Below are 10486 nucleotides of genomic sequence, written 5' to 3'. Positions count from 1 at the left end.
ATTAAATCAGTGAGTTTTATTTGTGCTCAAAATCTTTGTTGCTGAGGTTTTAATGGCTTATGCGAGTGTGCTGGAAAGTGCCTTCCAAATGCCTCTTCCTGTCTAAGTTTGTGTGTCTCTCTGGCAACTCTGGCTGCTCTTTAACCATTAGGAACAGAAGCTGCCTCTCTGATACACCTGTTGTGTTCCCCCTGCCTTTAGAAGGCCCAGCTTACATGGCAAGTTCCTCTTGGAGAATACAAGTGACAACCAAGTAGCCTTAATTATTCAGCACCTGTGTTCACTCCAGTGAGGACCCAAGCCAGACTCACTGCTGCTGCTTCCCAGCAGTGTGGCCTATGGCAGGCAATGTGTTTTTGGAAACAGAGGGGCCCTGACCAAGGCTCCAGGGATGATGCTCTACAAGTTAGAATGGGGCTGTCAAGTGACCTGAGATTGGAGTGATAAGCACACCTTTTCTTCCCTATCCTGTGTGTAAAATTTTAAACCAGAGGCTGTCTTGCATATTACCTATCCTGTGGTTTTTTTTTTTTGTCCAGACTTTAAAAAATGATCTTTCTTCTAGTTTTGCCTATCAGTCCACCTCTTGACCCTCTGTAGTCCACAGAATTCTTCAACTTGAGCTCTCAGGCCTTCAAGCACATCCAGCGTTTGCTTTGGTCTTTCATCTGGGTGACTTCCCATCACTGGAATGTCTTCTAGTATGTTCTAGAGTGGGATTTCTCAAACTTTTAAACCCAAGTCTTCTCCTGCAGACATAAAAACATCATGCCCTTCTGTAATATTTTTGTACCCTTTTTTATTCTAATTTGTTATATATGACAGCAGAATACATTGAATTCATATTATACATATAGAGCACAATTTTTCGTGTCTCTGGTTGTACACAAAGAATATTCACGCCATTCATGTCTTCATGCATGTACTTAGAGTAATGATGGCCATCTCATTCCACCGTATTTCCTACCCCCATGCTCCCTCCTTTCCCCTCCCTCCCCTTTGCTCTATCGAAAGTTCCTCCATTCCTCCCATGCTCCTCCCCTCCATCCCCATTATGAATCAGCATTCTTATATCAAAGAAAACATTCAGCATTTGGTTTTTGGGGATTGGCTAACTTCACATAGATTATATTCTCCAACCTGCAAATGCCATGATTTTGGATTCAGTGGTAGAGCACTTGCCTAGCATGCATGAAGCACTGGGTTCGGTACCCAGCATCACATAAAAAAGGTATTGTGTTATTCTGTAATATTTGAAATTTGAAAATAACCACTATATCTATTAACAGTGTAAATTGGAGTTCAAACATTTTTCAAACTATGTGATGGATTTTACTTGCACTTGGCTGGTTAAATGAAATAGGTTTAACTGGGGTCTTTTTTTCCCACACTCTAATTTGTTATATATGACAGCAGAATGCATTACAATTCATCTGGGGCCTTTTCTATGGTCTGATTCTAGGATGTGCTTATGAAGTCCTCTGAGATTGGTCAAGGCAATGAGGGAAGCTGTGGGGTACACAGGATGTACAGACAATGGCCTGCCTTTAGAATGTGTGGCACACAGTTTTCTTTCCTCTACTTTCCTGTTATTCAGAATTTCAGTACTGTAACCCTAAACATTTAGATACCTTCCTAGAGGTTTCTTAACAGTCCTGCTGTCTAGCTCTGAGAAACACTTGTTCTTCATGATGTGGTTAAAAAAGGAAATAAGGTTGAAAGGAAATAAGGTGTCAAATGATGTTATAAGCGTAAACACATTCCTTTGTCAGTAAAGACTATCAGGAGTCATGTACAAAGTATCACAAAGAATTAGCAAAACTGGCCAGGTGCAGTGGCACACACCTGTAATCCCAGCAGCTCAGGAGGCTGAGGCAGGAGGATCATGAGTTCAAAGCCAGCCTCAGCAACTTAGCAAGGCACTTAGCAACTCAGCAAGACCCCCTCTCTCTCTCTCTCTCTCTCTCTCTCTCTCTCTCTATATATATATATATATATATATATATATATATATATATTCTATATATATATATACACACACACACATATATATATATATATATATATATATATATATATATATATATATATATATATATATATACATATACATACATACACACACACACAAAAAAAAAATTTACCCTGTCTCTAAATATATGTATAAAATGGCTGGGGATGTGGCTCAGTGGTTAAGTACCCCTGGGTTCAATCTCCAGTACCAAAAAAAAAGAAGAAAAGAATGAAAGAAACAAATACTAGGGTAAATTGCCATCCTGTTTGTTTTAGTCAGCTTTTTCACTGCTTAGACCTGACCAGAACAATTGTAGACGAAGAAGAGTTTATTTGAGGGCTCACAGTTTCAGAGGTCTCAATCCGCAGTCAGCAGGCTCAATTCCTTGGGGCTCAAGGTGCAGCAGAACATCATGGCAGAAGAGTGTGGCAGACAGAAGCAGCTCACATCATGATTAGTAAGCAGAGGAGGCTCCACTCTCCAGATACAAAATATATATCCCAAAGCCAAGCCTCCAATGTCCCACCTCCTCCATCCACACCCTGCCCACCTTCAGTTATCCCTCAGCTAATACCATCAGGGGATTAATTTACTGATTGGGTTAAGGCTCTCCCAACTCAATCATTTCTCCTCTGAACCTTCTTGCATTGTCTCACACATGGGCTTTTTGGGGACACTGCACATCCAAACCATAACACTGTTGAATGAAAATACAGATGTTTAAGAAAATACATCTTATGGTGGAATCTGAGGGTGCTTTTCTGGAAAGAGAAATTGTCAGAAGGGGAAGACCCTCATATCTTCACGACCATCCGTCCATACTCTACCCTCTCAAAAGGTGCCTCTTCACTTTTCACATCTCTGGGTAAATTCCTCCAAGTACAAGACCTGGTTGTTTCAAAGTTATCACCACTCTCTGTTTGGTTTTCTAGTTGTTAACTCTCTATTTATATTTGCTTCTCTGACAAGGAGATTTATTTCTCTTTTTCATTCTTATCACCCCAATATATAATCATCTTACTCACACCTGAAAATGCCCCTAATGATTCTTTTTGTTTTTATTTTAGTTGTTGATAGACCTTTATTTTATTTATTTTTATGTAGTGCTGAGAATCGAACCCAGTGTCTCACACATGCCAGGTAAGTTCACTACCACTGAGCCACAGCCCCAACCCCCTAATGATTCTTATTTGCCAATATACCCTGTTCCTGTGTCCACAAGTCTCTCCCTACTGGGAGAGTCCACTAAAATCAACATCACTGTAAATGACATTACTACCAGGTAAGCTTTTATATATCATAAAATCATGGTGTTCACTGTGGCACTTCAACCACTACGTAAGAGCATGACCTTGCATCTAATTGTCTTAATAGCCCTAGACAAATTTTTAGCAGTTGTGTCACTGTTACGAGATAAGCTGGACAGTTTGGGAATTAAAAATTCTGAGCATATCCCTCCAGCCCCTGCCAAGTTTTCCTCTTTTTAAAGTTCTGCAAATAAGGAATCTGCCAGGTAAGGATATTTCTGGAGGGAACATGATGTATTAGGATACTCTAGGCTTCCATTAGTGATAGACCCAAAATGAAATGTGTCCCAAGTACACTAGCAGCTTATTTCTTACAATCCTAAACAGATATCCCTTTCCCCTTTGGCAACCCTGGCTCCACATTTCCCTGCCAGGGCTTGGGGTTCTTTGATTTCATTTGGCATCACACCTGTCTCTTCTGTTCCCATTGCATCGCCTGGAATTCACTCACATGACCATTCCTTACTGTAGCAGTGCCTGGGAAAATGTGTGCCCACAAAGATGAAGAGATGGGTCTATGGTAAATAGCTAGGGGTCTCAACCATATATCATGATCTTAATAGCAAAACATAACCCATAAACGCCTCATTTAAAGCCCATCAATTTCCCTGTCACATCCTTTTACATGTATTGAACTCTTAAACCTGACTCCTCTTATCCTCTTTCCCTGCTTTACTTTCTCTATATCGCTTAACTCTGTAACTCTTGCCTCCTCACTAAATACGTATAAAAAAATGAAAACGCATAATAGCCCTAAAAACTAAAATGGGCAGGCAAGCTTTTCTAGTCTTTAGACATACTCTACTAGTCCCAGGTTATTGATGCTGGATTGAAAAAATACATACTTCATCAATTCTAAGATGTCCCTCTCTCCCTTCACAAATGAACACATCTGATTTTTGGATGTGTTTTATAATCTGCAGCATCTTCCATGAAGAAGAGTCATTATAGTGACTTGGCTGTGCTTCATCTTATGCTTTTTCCTTTGGGTCATGTTAATTTCAAAGTATCCAGCCAACCCTAGCCAAGTAGGCAGAGGAGACTGATGCCATTCTTGGTGGTGGAGCATGGGGTGATGCATCTACACATCAGAGGCAACACACTGTATGTAAAAGCTGAAGAAAAAACAGTCTCGCAGGAGAAAAGGCTACATTTCCTATTAAAAAAACAAACTCATTGTCATCACTGATGTGGTCAAAAAGTCGACAAGAATGGATAATCACTGCCCAGGAAAATGTGTAGAAATAGAGGCTATTGTGTTAGGTGAAATAAACTACTCAGAAGGCCAAAGGCAGCACGTTTTCTCTCATATGTGGAAGCTGGAGAGGAAAAAGGAAAAGAAAGGTGAGGGGGGAATCTCATGAAAACCAAAGGGAGATCAGTAGAGTAGAGGAAAGGGACCTAGGAACGAGAGGGGAGGGGAAAGGGGAAATACTGGGAAATGATCATGTACAACTATAATTCACCAATAAAAAATGTGGAGAAAAAATAATGATTAAAAAACTAGGAAGTGGGGTAGGAGAAAAATGCCCCCATAAATGTACTAAGTAGTGATAGGCAACTTGGCATGTAAGAACAAACAAGTTAGGTAAGACCTCAGGAAGCTTACAGTCTGCCTGGGAAGGCAACATTAAAAGTACAAATACCTAGGTAATTTATAAGTGTATAAAATGTGGCAAAGGTGAAATAGCCAGAAAGACACACCAGGTGGAAAAGATCATGAATGGCTTATTTGAGGAAGTATTTTTACCAAGACCTGAAGGATGGCAAGGGCAGGGGTAAAAGGAGGTGTGTGTGGAATGCCAGGTCACTGGGGGGGGGGGCTATCAATACACATCTGTATCTCCTCTATTAGGTGTATAGGTTTCTTTTGGGGAGGGGAGTACCAGGGGCACTCGACCACTGAGCCACATCCCCAGCCCTATTTTATATTTTATTTAGGGACAGGGTCTCACTGAGTTGCTTAGCACCTTGCTTTTCCTGAGGCTGGCTTTGAACTCATGATCCTCCTGTCTCAGCCTCCTGAGCTGCTGGGATTACAGGTGTGCACCACTGACCCCAGCTTGTGGGTTTCTTTTTAAAATATCATAAATATACCCCATAATCATCTTACTGTACAGCTTTTTTCTTTTTCCCCACATGGCTAACTAATTGTTACAACACCATTTATCAAATGATCATTTTCCCAAATGGTAAATTGATGACCTTTGTTATATGTTAAATTCTGTAACTTGTTTTTATAACAAAATGAATTTATTATTTATGTGGAACAAAATTATCCCTGAACTTAGAAGTTTAAAACAACAAATATTTATGATCTCACAGTTTCTGATGGTCAAAAATCTGGAAGAGGATTAGGTGGGTGGTTCTAGTTCAAGGTCTTTATAGAAGGTCACATGTTAAGATGTTGGCTCTTATCTGTAGTCATTTGAAGGCTTAACTAGGACTGGATGATGTGCTTTCAAGATGGCACACTCACATGTGAAGTGACCAACTCACCCTGGTTTGCCTGGAATGCCACTGGTTTTAGCACAGAAAGTTCCAGGATGGTTGGTCACACTACTCACATGCATATTGACTCTAATTCTGAGCATTCCACTACTTGTGGCAGGAAGCCTCAGTTCTTTGCATAGGGCTGCTCACAATGTGGCAACTAATTCCCTCTGGCACACACAATCCAAAATGGAGGCCGAAGAATGACCAAAGTGGTCCCAGAGAGGTGGAGGCATCCATGGATTTTTCATAAAATTGAGCATTTTAAGCTATAAAGAACAAAGAAGGGGCTAGGGTTGTGGCTCAGCAGTAGAGCTCTCACCTAGCATGTACAAGGCCCTGGGATTAATCCTCAGCACCACATAAAAATAAAATAAAGATATTGTGTCCAACTACAACTAAAAAAAAAAGGAGTACAAAGGAAATGTGACTTACATAAAAGAAAACATGTCTTCTCTAACCTGATGTAAGAAGTGATGGATGATCACTTCTTCCTTATTCTATTGGTCTGGCAGATAAGCCCTAATACACTTTGGGAGAGGATTACACAGAGTGTGAATACCAGGAGGTAGGGACCTTTGGGAATTAACTTGGAGGCTAATATCACACATGAAAAATGTTGAACTTAACCAGTAATTAAAGAAATTCAAAGTAAAACAAAATGTATGTGATTCTTCACCTTTTAAAAGCTTAGCAAATGTAAAAAAACAATGTTAAATACTCATAGTAACAGGACATAAATTTGATGTAACACATCCAGAAGGCAGTTTGGTATTACATATGAAAAGCGTAAAAAATTGCCTATTGACTTAGTAATTTTGCTATTTCAAATTTATCCTGAGGAAGTAACCATCTGGTCTAAGATTAAGGTTATAACAGACCTATTCATCACAATGTTGTTAGTAATAACAAATAGTTAATAAGAGAGTCTACAACAGGGGAGTTGTTTATGGTATTTTACATCCATTTAACAGGATACATTCCAGGCATTAAATAAATTATATAGAGGGAAGTTATTTATTCATGTAGAAAGATATTCATATGATATGATGATCAAAGCAGGCCACAGATTCTAGTGTGTACCATTATTTCTCTGGAAAATTCTATCATGTCTTTATACACAGGTATAGTTACATATCTAGAAGACAATTGGGAAGATATACACAAACCTGTCTATAGTGGGTGTCTTGGGGTGGGTGGGATTCTGGGTATGTTTCACTTCCTTTTGCTAATCTTTGATTTCTGATTTCTCTGCAGTGAATTGCTGTTACAATAATTGCTTCATTACAAGAACACAGGCCATATCATGTCTAAATCACTGTGGAAGATAAAAAGGAAATAAAACATGGCCATTTAGCAGGCAGCAGAGATGGCAAAAGCATAAGGAAAAAAGCATGTGTCAGAACTCTAGTTTAATGATATTATTTATAAATGGTTTAAATGTCCACATTACAAAGATGCAAGGTTGATTTTTAAAAACAATTATATGCTTTTACCTACTTTGTCATTTGCCTTAAACATTAAAAAGAAAGGGCTTGACAAAAATTGATTAGCAAGCAAACAGAAAGTAGGCCACGGTAATAATACTGATCCAGGCAGGGTAGAATTACAGGCAGAAATCAGTCAGTGCATCAGGACTCATTACATGGTAAGAGGTTCAAGTATAGATCATGAACTTGTGGGTGATCAATTATATACAATCATAAAGTAGAAAGCAAAACCAGATATACCATGTGGATAATTTCATAAAAATGCAACAGAAATGAAAGAAAATATCTTTCAGCCTCTGAAAGAAGGTAAGTAAAAGTAAATGGCAGGTATTGATATTGAAAAAGCATTACTCATAGACATCGAATTCAAGAATAGAATCTTCAGGAATCTGTAGAATGGCCATAAAATTGAGTAGCTACTACATTATAAATAACACTCTGAATTACAAAAATCACAGTATAAGCTACAGTCTGGAACATAAAATTAGAAGTTAATGAGACTGTCTCAAGGCTCTAACAACAGATCAACAATCACCACTACCACCTTTTGTAGTCACAGTTTCTTTCCTGAGTTTTCTCTTTTGAGTTCCATATCTATGTATCCAACAGTTGACATATGTCTCCGCTTCTCTTTCTCTCCTCCCCATCTCTCTCTCTCTCTCTGTCTCTCTCTCTCCCTTTCTCTCTCTCTCTCTCTCTCTCTCTCTCTCTCTCTCACACACACACACACACACACACACACACACAGTCAGTTGTCTGAGTTGTCAGATTCCATTGCTTCCTTTCCTGGGCCTCAGTTGATTCTGTCTATTCCTTTTGGCCTCATCTCCTGCTGCTTCATTTTATAGATATTAGCTATATGTGTTCATAGTCAGTAATGGATGTCTTCTCCAGTATATTATATACTATGAATCAAAAACAACTTTTATGTCACATGAATACATATTCACAATAGTGGCCTCAGAATTCTAAGACAACTCTTCTCTACCTGGCTAATCTCATTTCCTGCTATGTGCTGGCCTCCACACACTCTGTGCCATCCAACTTATTCTTTTTTTTTAATAATTTAACCTTTATTTTATTTATTTTGTGTGGTGCTGAGGATTGAACCCAGTGTCTCACCCATGCTAGGCAAGCACTCTACCACTGAGCTACAGCCTCCAATTTATCTTTACACTGTTTCCATTTCCTAGATTCAGACCTTCCTCTCACTTCAAAGCCTTCAAAATATTTATGGCAGCTCTTTTCTCCTGACTAGTAAATATATTCCTGTTGATCTCTGCTCTCTTGTATCTGAACCCTTGTGTAATTGCTTCCCATTGAGTGTGAGCTGAACTTACTGACTCCTCTAAATGGCCAAAGTGATGAGTCAATTCTGGGATTAGATTTCAAAGGCTCAAAGTCTGTCTTAGGCAGTCTCTCAAATTGCTCCGGGAAAAGTCAGCTGTCATATCATGAGGCAGCCCTTGAAGAGTTGCATATGCAAGGTCCTTGGTTAGCCTACAGTTTGGGGAATGATATTGGAAGTACATTCCCACTCCACCATCCACTGAGCCTTCAGATGAGATCACGACCAGCTTGACTGCAATGCCATGAGAGCTCTTGAGCCAGAATCACCCAGTTAAGTTGGAGTTATATTCCTGACCTGTGGAAACTGAGATAGTAACTGTTTATTGTTACTCAGTAATGCATAACTAAAACAATGGCTTCATGATTTTTCTGCTTTGTTTATAAAGGCAAAAATTGTGTTTGATTATTATTCTGTTTGCTCCTAACGTCCCTGCCAACTCATTCTCCCTGTTTCCCTCTCTTCACTGATAATAACCACAGAATCTGGAGGAAAGCTGTCTGTTGCCTAAGGGGGATAGGAAATCCTCAATGACTAGATTCTGTTTAAAGTCCTAATTTCTCAAATCTGAACTTTGGAAATCTTTGCCTAAAATCTCAGTGAGATTTTGAAGAAGTGAATGCACTTCCTTGAAAAGAAAAATATGTAAAGTTTCTTTTTGGTGCATGAAATATTTGATATGTGCAACCTGCTCTTGTAGTTATTTTTAGATTTCTCTGTTGTGGAATGCCTGGGTCTTGCTTTTACTTGTCTTTCAATGTTTGTATATGACTGAATGAGGCCAATTCCAAGGAAGAATAAAGAGTTGCTCCATATGCTTTAGGGGACAGTTATGTGTGTACATGTAGATTTATTTTTTCCTTTTTCTTTTTTCCCTTTGATTCTTTTAAAAATATTTTGTCACTGTTTGCTCTTTGTGCCAATGAGTATATATTCATCTCTATATGTGAAGTCTAGCTGCAAGGTATAATCATTGAGGATTACTGGTTTTTAGTGTTGTCTCTTGCTTTATGTATGTATTACTGTCTCAGAAGTTGTGGATGCTTACAAAATTAATATCAATGCTTCTGTTAGAAAAAGTTTAAGTACTGGTCAGAAAAGAATACCCTACTATTACCCTTTCCTGAGATACTTGAGGCAGCCAGTAACATATGAGCATCCCTCCATCATTGACCAAGGTGGGGAACAGTGGCAACCAGCATTGAGTTTCACTCCAGATATTGACAAATATTTGTATTACCTGCTAAATCAACACACTAATGATGATAGTGCAAATGACTTTAAGCCTTATTATTTTGTGAAAATAAGTAGACTCCCTGATTAAGATGCGGTTTTGGTCAATATGCATTATTTTGGTCAGAATAAGCTATGCTATGCTGCGGTAACAAACTAAGAAATCTCAATGACATTATTCATTTTCTCAGATAAAATCCAATTCTCCATAATGGCCAATGCTTTTCTGTGGATCCACAACACATGCCTCCAAGATCATCATATCAAGGGAAGAGAGAAGCTGGAAAATAGCTCAGGGTCATTTTGTTGCCTCAGCCCAGAGATGACACATGAGACTCCTACTCAGAGCCCACTGGTAGAACTAGTCACATAACCCTGCTTAAGTGAAAGAGAGATGGAAGAGTGACTTTCCTAAGAAGAAGAGGAAAATTAAAGATTTGGTGATAGACATAGCATTTTTTTACATGTCTTGAGACCCTTTTCAGGCTAAAATGACTATAGACACACTTTTGAGCTGGACCTGGTTGGTGACTTGAGTGAAGTTGGCTAGGTATTATATATAAGTGTGCACAGGTGATGTGAGAGGGCTGTGTCTACCTGG

This window comes from Marmota monax, unplaced genomic scaffold, assembly GCF_021218885.2.
Source record: "Marmota monax isolate L192 unplaced genomic scaffold, Marmota_monax_Labrador192_F-V1.1 WCK01_AAM20220418_F8-fsc00089, whole genome shotgun sequence".
NCBI lineage: Eukaryota > Metazoa > Chordata > Mammalia > Rodentia > Sciuridae > Marmota > Marmota monax.
Note: the sequence above shows the minus strand (reverse complement) of the source record.